General features: G+C 47.4%; 1 protein-coding gene across 2 annotated transcripts in view; it reads left to right on the top strand.

Annotated features, from left to right (window-relative positions):
• Window positions 1–1,200: 1,200 nt before the first annotated feature.
• Window positions 1,201–20,361, top strand: part of LOC119436277 (alpha-(1,3)-fucosyltransferase C-like) — a 41,511-nt gene continuing 22,350 nt past the window's right edge. Inside the window, exon 1 of one of the 2 annotated variants that reach the window (XM_049656700.1) lies at window positions 1,201–1,395. The gene's annotated coding sequence lies outside the window, so the exon portion shown is untranslated. Of the gene's footprint in view, window positions 1,396–13,853; window positions 14,084–20,361 lie in introns of those variants that run through there. The other variant, XM_037703077.2, reaches the window with a different exon arrangement.

Below are 20,361 nucleotides of genomic sequence, written 5' to 3'. Positions count from 1 at the left end.
TAAATAAATAAATAAATAAATTTTAAGTTTTATGGAATTTTTAAATATCGCCTGTTGCAGATAGCATAATTATTGTCCTTAATTGAGCTGGACTATTCAAAGAGGCGTAGATTACTAGCAGGAGACCTCGAAACACATATGAAACTAATGAACAAAAATTCATTAATTAACTTTTGAATTATTTACTTTACAGCACATATTGCAATTTACGAATTGTAACCAATGAGCTTGGAAGATGTATCCACTAGAAATGAATTTCCAGGATGACACCAGTTTGAAGATATTATTGTCGAAAGTGTGGAACGAAATCCATGGCCGTTCCAGTTCGTTACTAAAGAGCGTTTTGTTAAAAAAAGGAAGTGGAACAACACTGCATTTTGAACAACACTGCATTTTGAGTTTGATGGCGCATATTTCCAAACTGCCGTCATTCTAGAAATTAATTGCAGAGTGGATACGCCTTGCAAGCTCATCGGCTACAATTCGTAAATTGCAATATGTACCATGAAGTAATTAATTGAAAAGATAATTAGTGGATTTTTGTTAATTAGGTGAATATCTGTTTCGATTTCTAGTGAAGTGATGTCCGCCTCTCTGAATAATCCAGTTCAAGGATTAGAGTTATGTTATCTGCAACAGGCTATTTTTAAAAATTCCATAAATCTTAAACATGATCCCCCTGTACATAAAAAAGGAGCAACCTTTTCGTAAAAAAAAAAAAAAAATCGCGTTTACTAGCTAACGCTTCGACCGGGGTAAGGCCTTCATCAGAGTAAACTAAAGTAACGTAATATATAAAATAAGTGTATAATTACGCTATAAATCGCCCGCGTTCTGGCCACCTTACTCAAGTGCTGCTGCGGAAACAAACACTTTTTTTAATATTTCAGGACACTTCTAATAACCACGGGGGTTGACTCAGTGACTCGCATATATCTGTGAGTTAATATGTCGTATACCTTCTTACCTCGAAGACGCAATATACGAGGGGCTGGTTATATGCATAATTTACCACATCCGCCATTCAAATTTCTTGCGGCAGCGACGGAGGCTAGCGCGAAGATGCTTGCTTAGCGGCCTTCAGAACCGGTTGCCAGCTGTCTCATTGTTGTGCGCGGCCCCTACAATTTCCCCTCGCTTGCCTTCTCGCTACCGTAAAAGGGAAGTCGCAGCAAGCGGCGCGAAAAGTGGCGGCAGCCGTCTCCGATGTATAGTGTGGCAGCCTGCCTCTCGAGTGCAGCGGCAAGAAAGGACGCGCCCTTGCTTTGCTGCAGAAACCTTGTGTGTCAACCGCTGCGTGCCACGCTCAAGCAGTTCGAAACAACCGTGCATATTTCCCACGGGCACCTAAGAAGCACCGCAGCCAAGACGAGAACGATAGTGCCATAAACTTGGGTAAGTGACGTTCCCGGTCGTATATATATATATACGAGAAGAAATCGTTTTAGCTCGACTGTTCACAGTTCCCTCCGCTCGGACCGGTGCATCCTCCACCCAGCCGCTCAGCGGGGATGCTACAGTGCGCGTGCGTACAACGCCAGCAGCAGAAGGCAGAGCGCTGCTCTCGCTCCGCTGCAGAGCGCATTGAGCGGAGCATGACGCTGCGTCCGCTTACTTCATTTGAAGCCAAGCCGAATGAACGCCGCTTGCGTCCCTGGGAGACGCGCCGTGACGCGCTTATCCAAAGTGTGAAATCAGCGCAGTTCTCTCCGTTGCTTATACTTAAGTGCTTGAAATGCTAGCGGAGTGGACCGTAAGCGACGCTCAGCTAAAGCTAATTTCAATAACGCCCGCAATACGTAAGGAAAGTTTTCTGGGGAAGTAACGAATCGAACGCTAATGCGATGGGGCGCAAGTTTGCAGTGTGATACCTCGAAACTGGTACACTGATGTCGCGAGACAGGAAACAGTTTCGGGAGCCTAGTAAAAGTAGACAGCACTTGTGCACTGACAAGCTTCATTTTCAAAAATGGCAACATGTTCCCTAAAATAAACAATTAGCCAGTTTTAGTGATAATTTCTGAATTAAATGAGCAAGGAAGAGGAAGAGGAGGAAAAAGAAGGAAAGGCAGGGAGGTTAACCAGAAGCACGTCCGGTTTGCTACCCTACACGGGGGAAGGGGCTTAAAGGGATGAGAAGAAAGGGGAGAGAGGGAAGAAAGTACTCGCAGTATGAACACGTCCGGTTGTCCAACACTTCACAATCGGTCACAGAGGCCAGTCGACTTCATAAACTGTAACAATGCCCGCGTCGCTTTGTAAGCCTGCGACGCGTGGGGCCACGGTCCAAGAATCTTTGTCTCTGTAAACGGTCTGCTGTCTAATCGGTTTAACACACTCCGGAGAATGTCGCGTTCGGTCTCATAACAATGACAAAAAACACAACACGTGTTCCACTGTCTCCTCACAGTTGCACGAGTCACAGATTGGTGTGTCGGACATGCCCAGAAGGAATGAGTACGCTTTCGTAAAAGCCACCCCTAACCAGAGGCGGCAACGTAAAGTTGCATCATGGCGGGGGAAGTTCGATGGAATTCGTAGCCTCAGTGTAGGATCAAGCCGGTGGAATTAAATGAGTAATTGAATATTGCACATATTATGATGCCCGCCGCCGCGAAGTACACACGTTTCATTAAAAAAATAACATATTTAGGCTGCACTTTATTTAAATATAGCTTGAAGGCTTTACTCCTATGCAGTTATTAGTCTACAAATTTGTCAAAATATAGTTTTCAGTAACGTTTTTCATTATTAAGCTTCATACGGGAAGTAAAAAAAAACTGTAATTGACATAATAGAACTATAATGCGCCGTCGGGCGAAGAACAGGTTTCGTTTTCTGCTTGATTTGTTTTCGCATCACAATTTCAAAATTACGTGCTTGATAAATAACTGCATGCGTATAACGATTTTCATTTTTGATTTGATTGATTAATGGGTTTTAATGGCGCAAGGGGAAGATTTTTATTATAGGTGCTAGCCTTGATCCTCCATTGCTTTCCACTATTATCTTGGAAATCGAGTGCCAGGCGTAGATAACGAAATTACAAAGTGATACTTTCCTTTCTTGTTGAAGAGGCAAATGAAACGGCAAAAAAATGCAAATCCCATTTTGCATGAATGGCAGAGAGATAACTTGTTTTTTTTTCGAAAAGTAATTTGCTCGACTCACGATGGTTCAGAAACTCCTCAATCGTGATACTGTTACAAGAGATTAATGCGCATACGTACAGTGCAACGTTTTATTCCGAACAATTAATGGAGCTACATGCATTATTTACTGTGCAGGGACAAATGGGTAAAGATGTCTTGCTTTCTTCTGTTATTTTCTGTGATTGTAGTGTTATGTTGCGTTCGTGCCGATATGGTAATCATTTATTATCAGCAGCTCCTTTTAAGGTACGTCCACACTAGTGACAAAAACGCGCGCGGCGCGCGGCAAGATTCACGAAAGCGGCTGCAACGCGCGGCAAACGCTCGAATGGGTGCGACACCCTTTTTTTTTTTTTTTTTGCGGCAGCTGCAAAACGAGCACCAATCAGAAGCAATGGATGGATGGATGGATGGATGGATGGATGGATGGATGGATGGATGGATGCTATGAGCGTCCCCTTTGAAATGGGGTGGTGGGTTGCGCCACCAAGCTCTTGGTATTATTTTGCCTAATGTCCTACCTTTATTTTTTAGAAACACACAAATACAAAGAATTACAGGCATAAACCTTTTTGAACTATTACTGGGAACTCTGTTTCTGTACGTCTCCGTTGTTTGTGGTCTCCCTACTTTTCTGCCACCAAACCTCCAACCGCCTCTTACTAATTTCTACAGCTGACATGTTTACTTTGCCCGTGCTATCCCTGAACCCAAGGACTTCAAGGAGGTCAGAGGAGCCTAGACTTGCAGCTGGGTAGATTTCTTCGCATTCCAATAAAACATGTTCCACCGTTTCTCTAGTTTTACCACAGCAAGCACACGCGGCTCCGTCCTTGGTGTACTTCGCTTTATAAATGCGCGTTCTAAGGCATCCTGATCTCGCTTCGAAAAGTAAGGAGCTTCCCTTTGAGTTTTCATAAACTGTTTCTTTCCGGATTTCCTTTTTTCCTTTGAGGTAGTTAATAGCAGTCGAGCCGCGCAGTTGTGGCGCCACCTGTCGCACAAGCAAAGAATCATAATGTATGGGCTCTGAGATCGAACAGTGACGCGCACGCCGTAAAATCTCAGAGGCCATGTCCAGTCAATGAGGCCGTTTTCGTTAAGCCTTCCCATACCGCTGTCCGCTTTCTGACAAGTCGGCGTCGCACAAGCAAAGAACACGCCAAGATTATAATAATCACAGTCACCAATACGTCATCCAGATCTGACCTCTCTGCGCTTGACTGACTCCCAGTGAAACGCCGAAACAACAAAGCAACTGAGACGGAGAACGGAGCGCGCGCTTTCACGAGAAGTCTCGGAAGGGAACGAGGCGAAACGGGACGTCAGGTGGTGTCATGTGACTGCTACGTCCCGCAAAACGCGGGTCACTGTGACCTTCGCAACGCATTTGTTGGCGTGTCGCGCGCGTTTTTGTATGTATACGTACCTTTATACCACGAGCCTGTGGCGCTGCAGTCACGTGGTCGTTCATTTGTGCTGGCCACGGCTTGCTGATGACGCATCATGTTGCGTCATTGCATTCATTATATCAAGCCTATTACTGCGATAGCAATTATATGGACACTCCAAGCGCATTTCTGCCGTCGTCGTCGTCGCCGTATAAAGTCCAACGACGATAGAATCGTCGTCGCGCGCCGTGCGCTGTGTGTGCAAGTGAAAGCGTGTGAGGGTGAGCCGGCAACTGCAGAATAATCTCGCGCACGCGAGAGAGGAAGGCGGCCGGAATCGCGCGGTCTTCGTTCACGCGCGAGGCGCAGGGAGGAGGCGACGGAGACGGGAGGGGAGTGCGTTCTGCTCCCGCGGCTGCTGCTTACGGAGCTATCTTGAAAGCGATCTTCGATGCGGACAAAGTGCATTCGCCGAGTGCCAGTAGCTTCGTATGCGCTGCGCTTTCGAAGTTTAGTTCGCGTTGAAGCGAGAGCCAGAGCGAAGGTCAATTTGCTCGCTTTCTCACTCCAGCGTTTCCACAAGTTTCCGCGGTCCTCGAGCGAGATGTGTTCATGGTTACCTGTGCGCGTGACACCGTGCTTGTTTATTAAGTTAGTAAGCGAATATTTACAATAATATACGGCCACTAAAACTACTACCCTTACTTTGTATAGTTGTCTACTAATCTGCTATCGCAATCGATGCTTCGCCTTTTGGGCGGAACTAAGAATTGTTTTTTTGTTGAACCATGCCCCGAGTAGCCCCGCGCAGGGTCTTCCACTGTTTTCATCTTCCCGAACACGGATAAAAAAAAATTCACCAACGATTACGATACTCTCTGATGCGAATTTTGAGCGCAGCTTTTTGGTGTTTTGAATTAGCGATATATTGGGGCAAAGAATTCGATTCTCAACGACAGGGTCCTCTCGGCGGTGGTGCTGAGCCTCTGCTCGCGGGCAGCTCGTTTAGCAGCAGACGGCAGACGAAGCGTCGCTCATTGTTCAGAAAGAAAGCGTGAACACGGCAACGCGTCGCTCTAAAGGCTTTACGTGGCTTGCGCGGAGCGCATTCTCTAGCGGCGGCGGTGGCGCAGGCGAAGTAGCGCATGCACAGTGGGTCCGAAGCCCACGCCAGCGCTTTGTTTCCATATATGGTATCGGTGGACGCGCTCGCCGCATGCCTGGTCGCCGCCGTTGGACAGGTCTCGTGCGGCCCTGCGCTTTCCTCCTCACCCTTTCGCTACACTGTCCTCCGCTTTACTCCTCATGCTTCCGCTGCACCCTCCTCCTCCACTCGCTTTGCTATCGCCGTCTTTCATGCCCCGCTGCACTCCGCGTTCGCTGTCATCATTCCCTCCGCTCGTTCACTCGGTTACGCCGAGGAACGCCGACGCTCAACGCAGGAACGGGCGCCTAAGAGCTGCGCTCTAAAATATAGAACACAGGGGGACTAGCAAACTCGAACGTGTAAGAAACGCACTTCTATTCACAAAATCTATTATTTATTATTATTATTTGATTTGAAAACACATACACAGGAAAGGGAATGTGAGGAGCAAGGCTGGCAACTGCCACCGGAAGGGGCACAACGCCTGCGTACTCTTCAGAAAGGAGGAGACAGAAACATATAAATGGAAGGCAGGAAGAAGGGGAGAAAAGAGGAAAGAAAGAGAAAGAAAGAAAGTAGAACACAGAGAACACACAGTACAGGTCACACAGTAGAGCCGGTCACAGCAGGTCACTGCAGGTCACACTACTAAAAAACGTTAAATAGAAGAAATAGTCTCTAAGTTACAAACGCGAACTTAAGTAAGTTAATTCCGGAAAAATAAGGAGAGCGCGATGAGCTTGATCGCGCCGAGATGCACAACCACTGGGGCACAAACATTCGTCTATAGGGTGGTACACCGCAGACCGAGGAGATGATAATCCCTCACTAGTGACATGCGCTGCGCACTGAAAGCGGGACACTCCAGTATCAGGTGCTGAAGTGTCTAGCAGCAACCGCAGGACGTACACGATGGACTGGCCACACGTATTTGTCTGTATAAACGTTCGCACACATTCACACAGCCAACCCTTAGCTTCAGGAGTTGCGCTCCTCGACCGCGAACACGGGGCGGCGCGCTGGTCTGGATGCTGCTTGAGTAGGTGGCGACGAATCAGCACACGAGCGTCATCAAGCTTGCACAAAATTTCAGGGCAAGCACAGTCGTTATGAGTGCAAGTTGAAGCCAGCCGATCAGCCTCTTCATTTCCGGCGATCCCTACGTGTGAAGGTATCCATTGTGCAACGAGAGATACCCCACGTGATGAAATTTTGTTGGCAGAGTCAGTAATGCTGCGCAAAACTGGGCAATCAGTATGATTGCGTTGTAATCTGCCAAGTGAAGCGCGGGAGTCCATAGAAATGACAATCTTCGATGGGATTACCTCTTATTGCACGTATTTCAGTGCAACTTTAATTGCTGCTAACTCCGCAGTTGTTGACGAGGCTGGATGGGGTATGCGAATATACGTCGTACTTCAGTCGAAGGGCAGAAAAAAGCTGCAGAGGCGCCTTGGCCGTCGCTCTGTACAGGTGCATCTAGGAATATTTGAAGATAATCTGGAAATTTTTCGAACATGTGCGACTGAGCCAATTTGAATATTTTCGGAGCAGGCATATCAGACTTTTTGTGTATGTCAGGGATTGTGAGGTAAATGGAGAATACGTGTTTGGTGATGTCTTTCGGAGGTGGAGGCGTAACTGAAGCAGCATGTTCAGAAATATCAGCAATGTTCATAAATAATGCCGCCATTTTTCTCATGCGAGAAAATGGACGGTGAAACAGACGATCAAGGAACGATTGACCATTCGATGCGCGGTGCTAAACGACAAAAAGTGTGAGACTGAATACGCTCTTCACGGTGTCTTTAACGTTGCGCGAAGCATAAAACACTCACTTGTTAATGCTCCTAATTGCATATAACGGCTCCTTGACCATAGTCACAAAGTTAATGTCCCAACCTGCAGAACTAACAGGTAGTCGAACCTTTTATTCACAATATCACAAAGAATGTAACCACCTGCCCACTTCGATCGACTCCATTCAGAATGCGATCACGTTCAACTGCGCGCTGTATAATCACCTGTTCTTATCCTCAGCACATGTTAGCGTAAGGTGGGTTTAAAATTTTGTATTGCCATGCTAACTGCCACTTATCAGCTGAAAAAACTCAGTTGAATAAACAGCACAGGAACGGGCGCCTAAGAGCTGCGTTGTAAAAATAATAATCCACTTCTTCGCTGTTCGTATTTGTGCAACAGCAATCGCATTCGTTTTGTCCTATGCACGCGTAAGAGATGTTCGTGTTGCAAGCTGAAACACTGTCGATTAGAGGGCAGTTAACGCACCTACTAATGTTCTAGTTATCTTTGACTCGAGCTATATATAGTAACCGAAGAATTTTTCACAACTTGTGGTGTTTGTAAACATCTCAATTTCAGTAAGTATTTAGACTAACAAAGAGTACAAAATTGACCGGAATTGTTTTTACTACTCCGCGAGAGTAAGTCATAGGTGCTAGGCCACGCATTGTTAAACAGCCCACCAGGGTTCCCTTTCTTTCTTTCTTTCTTTCTTTCTTTCTTTCTTTCTTTCTTTCTTTCTTTCTTTCTTTCTCCTCTCGTTCCCAGCCGTCACTTTATGACTCTACGGCAGATAATATTCGGCCTTGGTTATGCACTTTATTTCGGGCGTTGAAATCTGCAACGAGCTCCTCACATTTCCGCAATGAAAGCACTTAAAAAAAGAAAAACGCGTCGGCTGTACTGTGTTTGTTCTTCCTTACAGGGCGGAGCACACGTTAAGTTAATTTATGGCTTTTACACTCGCGCCACCACCACAACCGTAACCTTATAATCAAAGAAATTATTTCAATAGATTTGAGAAAGTTGAAAATCTTACAATCATAAACCTCTCCGCAGCTTTAGTCTAATCAGATAGTCAGTTCGCTGCTGTTTAATGTAATAACAAAGTTTGGAGAAAGAATAAAACAGAGGACGTATTCTCGTAAGTGATTCAGTAATTTTACATGAGCTTTGCCGAATTGGAGCGAGTGGTCGTATCCTTTATTGGATGGTTAATTTTTTGAAAGGCAGGTATATAAATATAAGTCAATACAAGTGATCGACTAAGTGGCGCAACCACCGTGGGAGTGCCTAAAGAAAGTGTTTTAAGCCCGCTTCTATTGTATACCGTAGTTGCCAGTGGTACTTCCGGCAGAAGAACTTGGAGGACGCTTAAGCTTCGCCTTTAAGAGTGGTACGCGATAGCGCTCAAAGATACCTGACTGTTTCTCACGCTTCCCGGCAACTGCAGCTTAAGTTACCGTAATGTTTACCGGGAAACGCTGGCGGCGAACGCCATCCACGAAGGCGAGCTTTCTGGTGGAAACGCGGACTCTTGCGTGTACCGATCTTCTGTTATTGTTTCGCACTTTTAATATTTCAGTCTGAGAATATTTAGCATAAAAGGCATGCACTGTCGGTGTTTTGTTTCATGACAATTGTTTGTGGGCCGTCATTCTCAAAATTCCGAGGAATAACTTTGTCAAGAATGAAAGACAAGGTATGAGGAACTTTTGTGAAAGAATGGGGTGGCAATATAATTCGCATATACCGCTTGTAGCAAGGCGTGGCATATACATATACCTACATATATACGCAAATTTTTACTCATGGACAACTCCGCCGACACCGACACCGTATTTTCTGCGACACGGGGCCCTTAACGCTGTCGCGGTAATAAACAATATCCATTTATGGAGACACTATTTACGTAGGCAGGTCGCGCAAGTCAATTAAGATTATTAGGCATGCATTGACTTCTGGAAGCCTTGAATACAATAAATGAGTATTTAAAAGAGCGAGGCATGGAAATTTTACATGCTTAACCAGCTGTCTTTTCTTTCACGTGGAAGAAAGTAACAAAAATAATTATGCTTTTTATAGACATACGACATATCAACCTCCTTGGCGGCATCGTTTTTTCGATTTAATTTCGGACTGCCAGCTGAGGTCGACTACCCTTTGCCCGCTTTCGAGGGCAAGTCAACTTCGGGATATATACATTCTCTGTCGAATTGAGCGGTTACCAAATTGGAATAGGATGTCTAAATCGACAGTGGGTCGTAATTTTGTCGTTGTGGCGCGAGGCCTGATTGACGTTATGCATATTAATAAACACAGCGCACCAGCGGATGAAAGGCTGACAAGAGAGACGGACATAAGCGCCGACTTGCAACAAAAATATTATTTTCGAGAAGTACAGCCACCCTCGGAATATTTCGGAGCACGGAAAAAGGTAAATTTTCTCGCGACTTCACCACACAATGTGAAATGTATGTCAGGAATGTGATGATTGTACGGATAAGTATCTAGATCTAGATTTCCGAAAACGTTTGAGGGAGGGGGTACATATAATATTTGCTCGTGCATGTGATCACGAATCAAACTGCCGCATGGCCAACTTGCCGTTGCTACTAATACAAAAAAAAAATACCGAGGACACCTATCTTATGAGTTGTGAATGCGAAAGCATTACTGACCAATTGAACACCGCTGAACGGTCCTTCGAGTAATGAACTCACCGCGGGCAAGCGAGCGCGTTGAGACGTTTGGCCGACGCCTCCTAGATCGCGAGCAAGGACGTCATGCTACCTTGCCCGACTGCCATATAATCTAATAGCGACGCTCCCGAGTAAAGGCCGACCCACATGGGGCGAACTACGCTGACGAACGTTCGGCGGCGAGCGCCGGCGCGGCGACACGATGGCGTCGTGCTGCACGCACATGCAACGAAAAACAGGCGGCCGCCGCCAAAGAAATTTCCCACATTTCTCTCTTGCGACTCCTGCTATTCACGCATGCGCAGAAAGAGCGGTTAAATCTAATTTTGATGTGCTCGTCCGCTGCCAGGCGAGGTCTCCGCCTCCATGATTTCAGTGTTTCTAGAAGCGCCCTGGTTTACCTTTAACACAGTAAAATGAAAACAAAAACAGTTTTGTTTTTACAGGCAAACCATTTATTATTTAGTGGTGACATAGAGAACGAATTATTATTTGGGTTTCATGTTCATTTCGCAATTCTAACTTTTTTTTCATCAGAACCTTGACTGCGTCAAATTTTGACGGCCGAAAGTCGGATGCAGTCGAGCCCTGATTGGTCCTCGCTGCCCGCCTGCTTTCGCCGCTTCCGGTCTAGCTCACTTTACTTCTGGCGGGCGGCTGGCCGCCGGCTGACAATATCAAGCGATCAAGCCCGACTTGATCGGCGGCGCAGAACTACGTTCTGGCCGCCGGCCACCGGGCGGACGGCTGGAGGCTTGCGTCGCTCCATGGGGGTCGGCCTCTGGCCACGGTGATTTTGGCGTCACCGCTTTCATCAGACCGGGCTTTGCAATGGAAATTTCGGTCCAAGCAGCATGACGTCATAAAGCAGAGAGTACAGGCCTGCTATCTGGGAGGTGGTGGTTGGAACCTTTCATTCCGTGCCTGAGTGGATTTCGTATCTGGACGCTTGTGTTTGTTGGCCCGATTTTTGAACTTTCATTGGACCGCGTAGCATCTGTCCATTTGTTTTTCATGTGTGTCTAAATGTAATGTAATTAATTTTCGTATGACATTGCTTCTAATCCCATGCGATAAAGAAAAAAAAAGGAAAGCTGGTTTAACCCAGTTGCTAATTCACTCGGCTTCTGAGCGTGAGGTCGTAGTTTCGAAACTCACTACCGCCAACGTTTTTCCTCTCCAATTTATTCTGTTTTGCACCAAAACTATGCCGTCGAGATTCCGTCGTTCAAGCCCTAGTCATGAGCAGAGTGACGTTCGGCCGGCCGTACCACGCACTGTGACGGAATGAAGAAAAATAAGTAGACGCCCTAATTAGGAGTTCTTATAAGGCTGCTCTAGGGTTACCCAAGCACGTGTACGTCAACAGAAAAGTTGATGACCCTTGGATTACACAACACTTGCGCCAAACTCAAGCAAGCAGTTCTGATCTCGGAGAGGGAACGGCTAAGCCAAACCCACACGAGCAAGGCAATTCTCACGAGACTGGGAATCCCTCCCCACCCCTAAAAATTGGGAGAAGTGTTGGAGGAAGTGTCGACCGAGACCAGGAGAAGGATCTCGGTGGCACCTATACCAAAAAAAACAAAAACAAAAAAAAAACACACGGCACTACGCCAAGCCAGAGTCAAGTGGCTCAGGAAACAGTATGGCAAACCACAAGACGAGGAAACACTCTACATGGATGCGGCCCGATACGATTTCGGCAGCTACGGCAAACACGGAAACAAGGGCAAAGACACGGTGGCCATCAGAGACAACAACAGCGTCAAGATGGAGGGTGCCTCGCTTCTATAGCTTCATCAGCCACTGCCGCGGAAGCCATGGCAATAGCCCTGGAAATACACAGCAGCGAGTTGAAGGGCAGGAGATCGACAGTAATCTCGGACTCACTAGTGGCTTGCCGTCTTTATTTGAAGGGACAGCTACCCGCGACGAGCAGGATGTTATTTAAACAACCACCCACACACAACCACAGACTGGTTTGGTGCCCGGGACATGCGGGACTGGAAGGGAACAAACGGGCGGACACACTAGCTCGAGGTATGACTAAAGCGGTTGCCGAAAGCCCAAACTCGGTTCCACCCCTCCAGCCGACAGACACAAATTCCAGTTCGGCAGAAACCCCCCAATGCGCTAGGGAAATTCTAGCTCACCAGCGTCTCGACCGTCAAAAATACGCCCCTCCCCACAGAGTGCTAAGCGGGAAGGACGCGATAGATCTTGGAAAAATATAGACGCGTGTTTTCCCGCACCTGAACAGACAAAACGCCATGGTTTCTGACCGGTACCCTAAGGTTAAATGCCGTGGTGCGAAGGTAGCCCCACTTTACATCACGTATCATGGGGCTGCACACAAAAGCCACAGACACTTAACACACAGTTAAGCATACAGAAAATAATAAACCCGGAGCAGTGGGAGGCATAACTGTCCTGCTCGGACCTGGAGGAGCAGCTGACTCTCGTGGATCAGGTCCGGCGGGCGGCTAAAGCCAAGAGGCGCCCTGGACTAGAGTACTTCGGCCATCTACTCCCCACCTCTTTCCCTTTTCGCCAATAAAGTTTCTATCTATCGATTCTATTTTTTTATACATTAATTTCTTTACAGCTTTTACCGAGGCGCACTCAGAACGTAGGCGAAAACTTGCGCGGGCAAAGAACGCGCGGATAACACAGGCTTCCGAGAGCGAGGGTGAATAAGTGGCGTCCCGGCGATGCCCTCACTCCTCACGCAACACCTGGCGCGCTTATCACTGCAGTAGGTTAGGTGCACCCTTTCAACGCCTAGACAGCACAAGGCCTACGCACTCCGATAATGCTACCTGGCCCGACTGCCATAACCTGTAATGGGGATGCCCCCACGCAAGCAATTATGACGTCACCGCTTTCGTGACGCCAGCCTTGGCAATGGAAATTTCGGGCCAGGTAGCATGACGTCATAGGTCGGAGTGCTATCTGCACTCCGACCATAGTCAAAGTGCATATCCCTTTCGGCCGTTCTGCTCCGTCGAGGCGCGCTCGTGACGTGGCGTGGCAGCCAATGGGAATTTAGGTGCCGTTTTCCGCTTGTCCAGACAGCGCACGTCGGCTTTTTCGATCAATCGGCCATCAGAAGCTTTAGCATCAATAAAGATCGCCAAGTTGGCCATGCGACAGTTTTATTGATGCAGGCATGGACGATCACGCTTATCAAAGTCACAATTCGGATCAAACTTGCGAAGGGGCCTGTATTTCCATTCGTCATTCCTTCACAGGGCACGCTAGAAGCGCCACGCAGCAACAGACACAAGAGCCGCTGCGTCATGTCGAGATAAGAGCATGAAAATGGGCTCGGAGAATCCGCCTACAGGCACCCTGTGCTGAAGCTTTGCAGAGTAGACAGCTGCGCAAGAACACACAGCCTAACGAGTGCTGGAAGCAAAACTGGAGGGACGCTGCATACATTCGCCGCGACACTTTCGATCGCTTATCATGGGGCAACAGTGTTCGAATTGTGAAAACGTCGAAAGTGCGCATGCGCAGGGCATAACACTCAAACGAGCGACGAAATGACCAGTATCGTTTGGAATGGAGTATCATTTTCATCACGTCTCTAGCGCGGCCGGTGTCGGCGACGCTGGGGTGAAAAATGAAAACATCGTAGGGGGGGGGGACAGTGCAGGGTGCCCATAGTTGAAGCAGCTTGACCAGCTTCCACGTTTCCGGCAGTGCCTCAGCAGTTGGGCAATCGTGCAGCGCAAAACTGTGGTTAAGCCTACGGTGCAGTATATTATTATAGGTAGTTGATGTCGCTATAGTTGGTCTTGCGTGCACTGTGACTTTTTAAAGATTGTAGTGCCGCCTGCGAGTCAGAGAAGATCACCCATGCGTACCTGGACGTTCTAACAGGTGAGACAAAGCTTCTCACAGAGCGGCTAACCCCGTAGCAGTTGCCGAGATCTTGTGGCCAAGCGTTGCTGAGATTACGCGAGCCTGTTTGCCATGTTGCTCGCAAATATCGCTCAGAAGCTTCGTTTTGTCAAAGAAGGATTGCGTTTGCGTGCGCTCTTTTCAACATACTGGAATTATGTGCATTCGCACAGCGATTTTGAAGCATCCCTCTCCACTTTCCGGGCGAAGTCGATTCTCTTGTATCGCAGCGAAATATCAGGCAGTCTTGCACCTTGCCTCCATTTGAAGTGTGCAGGTGTACGCATTTCTTTGGCAAGCGCTAATTTATTAGACAGACGACCGACGAAATGGGCCGAGTGGCGCTAGAACATGAAATGTAATACGGTACCCTTAGTTCAGCTGAAAAACAGCGAAGTGAAATGTTTACGTGTGTAATCACGTCTGACGCGAAAGCCGTGGCGTCACGAGCAATGGCTATAGGGTGTTTGGTGTGTGAGTGTACGTATATGAGCTAAGCGTGTCGTCCAAAATAAGCTTTTCCGAAGGTCAGCTTTCCGCCATCAGACCGCTTGTTTCCGGTGTTCGGACTGCTCTGAAATGCTGACGATATATGGAGTTCGGCATAGTCGATGGGCCTTCTGCTTCACCGAGAGCGGCTGCGGATCTGGCAGTGCCGATGCCGACAGTTGGAGCGATTGGCCGAATATTTATTTACTATTTAATTTTGTTCTAATATTCCTTGCAATATAATTGCGCTGTTCGCTACGAAACACTTTGGCACCATGAACAAACTGGCCCATATCACTTAAAGGAACGACGGCTGACAAAAAAATCCGAGGGACACCTATATGCACTTCTTATGAGTCGTGAATGCATTAATTTCCAATTGAAAGGCCGCTGAGCGGTCGTTCGAGTTATGAACAATTAGAAAATCGCGTGAAACTGCCTGCCGCGACACCCTAGCGTGAGACTGTTCCTAACGTTGGAGGCCCCGCCCACACATATCCAGTAATAATTGGAGTAAGTTCGCTCGTAATAAGTGCGTCGTGCCTTTTCCTTTAAAAAAGATAGCGCTCGGCATCTCTCATATGCGTTTTCGGACTTTCAATGCGTATTACAAGGTAAAAAAAAAAAAAAAAAAAAAACGTTTAGTAGCGGTGCTGCCTTCGTGGAAACAAGTGTAACTGAAGAACAACCGTGGACTTCATTGCATGACATCACGCATTTAGTTTATTTACATTCAAGGGTCGTTCAGACGCTACAGAAAGGAATCGGTAAACAATTTTACATGCGAAATCAAAATTTATGATTCAGTTACAACATTTCGAGAAAGTTTATTCAGCTGATAAGTGGGAGTTAGTATTGGTAATCAAAAATTTTAAACCCACTTTACGCCAACATTTGCCGAGAATAAGAACAGGTGATTATATAGCGCGCAGTTGAACGTGCTCGAGGTGGAGACGATCGAGGTGGGCAGGTGGTTCCATTCTTTGAGACATTGCGAATAAAAGGTTCGACTACCTGCTAGCTCTGCAGGTTCGGACACCAATTTTGTTACTGTGGTCAACGCGCCGTTATATGAAATCAGGAGCATTAAAAAGTGCATGTTTTCTGCTTTCATTGGAACAATAGATTTTGTGAGCAGAAGTGCGTTTTCTTACACGTTCGGGTTTACTAGTCCCCCTCTGTTCTACATCTTAGGTCTCAGCTCTTAGGCGCCCGTTCCTGCGTTGGGCGTCGGCGATTTTTTTTTCTTTGTAAATACAAAATGCCGTCAACTATTAGTTAGGTTCCAGTTAGGTTCTTAACAAAACGTCGCTTTATGCATTGAAGCACAAAATTAGCTGAAACGCCAATGCATTTCTCCGCAAAGTTCGGGAATTAGTATCTCGAATCTGGTGTCATCCTGAGAATTAATTCCAAGTGGATCCGCCTTGCGAACTCCACGGCTACAATTTGTAAATTGCAATATTGGTCATCAGGTAATTAGTTAAAAACTTAATTAGTGAATTTTTGTTAATTAGTCGATTATGCATTTCAATTTTTTGTGCAAGTAATGTCCGCCTCTTCGAGTAGACCAGCTCATTCACTAGAATTGGGCTATCTGCCACAGGCAACCTTACATATATTTTGAGTGTTCGCTGAAACACCGTGTATAGTTGGAATCTACAAGTATTGAGCTTTTTTATGGTATATACGACGACTTTATATCCTAAGTTGAAGAGCCACCGTGGTTGGGACCGCCACCTTGAAGGGTGAAAGCAGGAAGGAAACGAACGAGGAATCACAAAGGCACGTTCCGTGTCTGTGCGCTCCGTTTCCGCTCTTTGAAGTCGCATAGAATCGGTTGCTTGGCTTACACCTGCAGGCAGCAAGGCCTTTGGTTGTTCTTTCGCGCACTGCGCCGTGGTACTTACCTCATTGTCACTGTTTAATTTCGTACGACTCTTGTTGGCTGTTCGGTGAGTAAGCGTGAGTGAGTCTTCACAATATGCGGTTTTAATTCTTACAAGCTTGTTTACATTAAACTTAACTTATTGCTTGTCATTTCGGCATAAAAAGAAAAGTAGAAATAAATATAGGGCGCGCTCTCAGTATAGAACGTTGCAAGCACGCTGTCAAAATTGAGAATGCGAGTGAGGGAATGGATCGGACATCGCAGCCGCTACGCGCACAGTGTTTGACAAGGGCGCCTGTCGCAGTGCGTCCAATATCGGTGTCATTGTTGGTCGCCATCCATAGTGCCGGCCCAGTTTGATTTCTATGTCACGCGTGCAGTGCTCGTCGTATGCTTCGCCGATGTGCTTGCCTCTGTTTACAAACGGTGAGTGATGCCAGTGTGAATTTTTGAGTAATCTCGGCCTGCGAGATTCTCACGGTCTGTACGTGCGAGTTGTTCGAGGAGACGACGTAACGCAATTGGGGATGCTTCTAAGGAATGCGAATTTTCAACATTTTTATTCTACATGGAAGGTGTACTCACTTTACACGTTCTGTTTCAGCGAAAGTATTTCAGCAGTAGCACTAATTGAATTGAATTTGGGGACGTGCCAAAACAACGATTTGATCATGAAGTACGCCATAGTGGAAACCCTGGATCAATTTTGACTACCAGGGGATTTTTAACTCTTTCCCTACCACGGAGAAAATAGGTATTTTTTGTATGTTACGGCAGATGTTTTTTATAAAGGAACTACAGCACTCAATACTTAATGTAATACATAAACAGAAAGCAAAATGAATGCACTTTTCTCGCATAAAAGTTTTGTTAACGAGATATATGGTCATGAAAAAGATAAGTTGTTAAAATCAAGATTGTGCGATAAAATTGAACAAAGTTTGTAAAGACACGCTTGTATCTACTAAGAAAAAGATGTTACGAAAATTATGAGATATACAAAATGTATTGCTGTCTATTAGGCACTATCTCCGAAAAAATCAATTTTTCATTGAACAGGCATCCCGCTACAAAATTTTAACTGCAAGCACTACAGTTGGGCGTGGCGGGCTGCGGCCGCCTATGTTCCGGGCTGGTTTGCGTCGTCGTGGCTTTCAGACTCAAGTCCGACGAAAGGTCAGCGTCCTCTGACTCACTGTTATTCGATGTGTCGATAAGATCTGCCGCAGAGGCAGCGGAATCGCGATATCTGCGATCTCCCGAAGCGGGCGTGCCGTTTTCGGAGCCGGACTTTTTTTTTTTTTTTTTTTTTTTTTGCGTTCTGCCCTGACGATCGCGAAACTTCGGGGCGCTTTTAAAAATCACCACCTAGCGGGGAAAAAAAGCGAACTGCTTAGAAAACTAAAATATTGTCACAGTATGTAATGTGGAAAGAAGAGGACATGGTTAGTGCCCTGAGAGACGACAAAGAAGATTCGGTTTCGCTTCTCTACGCAGCCATTAAAACCCATCTGTAAATACCAGTACGCTTCTTCCTTCCCGTAACATTATTGGTGGAGGTGCGGGGTAGTCACTTGCGCAAGACGGAGCTCCGCAGCGGACGTAACCTGGCCGCCATGTCATCCGAAGGGGAGTCTTCAACCGCGGCCCCGTCGACGCCACCGACGCTCATCCTAACCCAGCCCCGCGACCCTGGCATGTTTTCTGGGATTGACAACGTTGACGTCGATGACTGGTTGGTAAATTACGAATGGGTCTGCGCCAACAACAGGTGGGATAACACGCTTATGCTGGCCAACGTAATTTACTACCTCAAAAAAAAAAAAAAAAAAAAAAACGGCACGGGTCTGGTTCGAGACACATGAAGAAGAGATTACAAGTTGGGAGCAATGCAAACAGAAGTTTCGTGATTTGTTCGGCAAGCTCATCGGCCGCCAACGTGGTGCTCAGGAGGACCTTGGGAACCGTGCACAGACGTCCACTGAATCTTACGTGGCGTAAATCCAGGACGTCTTCGCTCTTTGCCGCAAGGTGGATAAAAACATGACTGAGGCAGACAAGGTCAGTCACGTTTTAAAAGGCATTGCGTACGACGCGTTTAACCTTCTCGTGTATAAGAATATTACAACAGTCAATGAGATCATTAACGAATGTCGCCGCTTTGAAGAAGCGAAAAGCCGCCACATAGTTCAGCAGTTCACGCGTCTACCCAACACCGCTGCTTCATCGACGTGTGAAGACCTTTGTCTTCCGCGTGAGCCCACTCCCTCAGAGAACGTCGTACGTATAGTCCGGCGAGAAATTGAAGCAGCGTCTCCTGCCACACAAGTGACGCAGTGCTTTGGCGATTCCCGGCCGCTAGTGTTCCTCATTCAATCGGTCGTTCGCCAAGAACTTTCCAATGTTGATCTGCAATCCATCTGCTCCGCCAACCGTCCTGACTTCGCTTCGTCTACTGCCTCTGCCCCTGTTCACCGGAACCAGTGCGGTCCTTACCCGAGCTATCGCAACCCTGCCGAATGGCGCACACATGATGATCGACCCATCTGCTTCTATTGTGGACGTGTGGGCCACATCTCTCGCCACTGCCGAAGTTCCTGGCCGGCCCTCTCTCGACCAAGCTTTCCCGCCTACCGCCGCTCCGGGAGGTGACGCTGCTCTAGCACCCCGGCCTGAAATTCCTCTGTTGACCCTGCCTACTGATCGGAACTTTCTGGACGTGGATGTGGATGGTTTGCCTGTTACAGCTCTCATCGACACTGGGGCACAAGTTTCCATCATGAGTGCTGACCTGCGAACGCGCCTTGAAGAAAGTCCTTACTCCTGCTCCGAATCGACTACTACAGGTCGCCGACGGTGGAACTCCGGCTGTGCTCGGAATGTGTGCTGCACGTGTCAGTGTCGCCGGTCGCCACACGTCCGTTTTGTTTAGTGTGCTCGAACGCTGCCCCCACGATGTGATCCTCGGCCTCGACTTTTTGACCGCCCATTCTGCTCTGATTGACTGTTCAGCCGGTGTTGTCCAACTTGACCTACCCCTTTCCATTGACCTTCCTGCTCAAGCCCCAACTCAGCTTTGTTCTGTGGATTTTATTCGTCTTCCCCAAGCAGCCACCTGCATCATCGTTTTCGCCTCTCCACCTGTTCCTGACGGAGACTATGTCCTCACTCCCGCGACTTCAGTCCTGATTTCCCACAATGTCTCCTTCCCACACACCGTCATTTCTGTAGCGGCCAATCATACCTGTCTTCCCATCCTCAATGTCGGCCAGTGCCCTCAGGTACTTCCTCGAGGAATGTCGCTTGCCACGTTGTCACCGTCCCGCGAGTGCCACATTTCAGCTCTATCTGTTGCGGCATCTTCGACCAGTGCTCGTTCTGCGCCTTCTGCATCTGCCCCGGCCGACGACATTGCAAAGATGATTGCACCGGACCTCGACCCCCAATCCGCCGCAGAGCTCCGTGACCTCCTCGAGTCCTACGCCGACATTTCCGACCTGAACGATCGCTCTTTGGGTCAAACTACGGTTGTGAAGCATCGTATAAATACCGGCAATGCGGCGCCTGTTCGCCGTCGGCCATACCGTGCGTCGCCCTCTGAGAGACAAGTTATCCAGAGCGAAGTTGACAAAATGCTTGCCAAAGGGATTATTGAACACTCTTCCAGCCCGTGGGCTTCCCCTGTTGTTCTCGTCAAAAAGGACAACAGTTGGCGATTCTGCGTGGACTATCGTCATCTAAACTAGATCACCAAGAAAGATGTCTACCCGCTTCCACGGATCGACGATGCTCTGGATTGTCTTCACGGTGCCACTTATTTTTCATCAATAGACCTTCGCTCCGGATATTGGCAAATTGCCGTGGATGAAATGGACCG

The sequence above is a fragment of the Dermacentor silvarum genome, chromosome 1 (assembly GCF_013339745.2).
Source record: "Dermacentor silvarum isolate Dsil-2018 chromosome 1, BIME_Dsil_1.4, whole genome shotgun sequence".
NCBI classification, from domain to species: Eukaryota; Metazoa; Arthropoda; class Arachnida; order Ixodida; family Ixodidae; genus Dermacentor; species Dermacentor silvarum.
The sequence above is the reverse complement of the archived record's forward strand: the minus strand, read 5'-3'. Positions and strand labels throughout refer to the sequence as shown.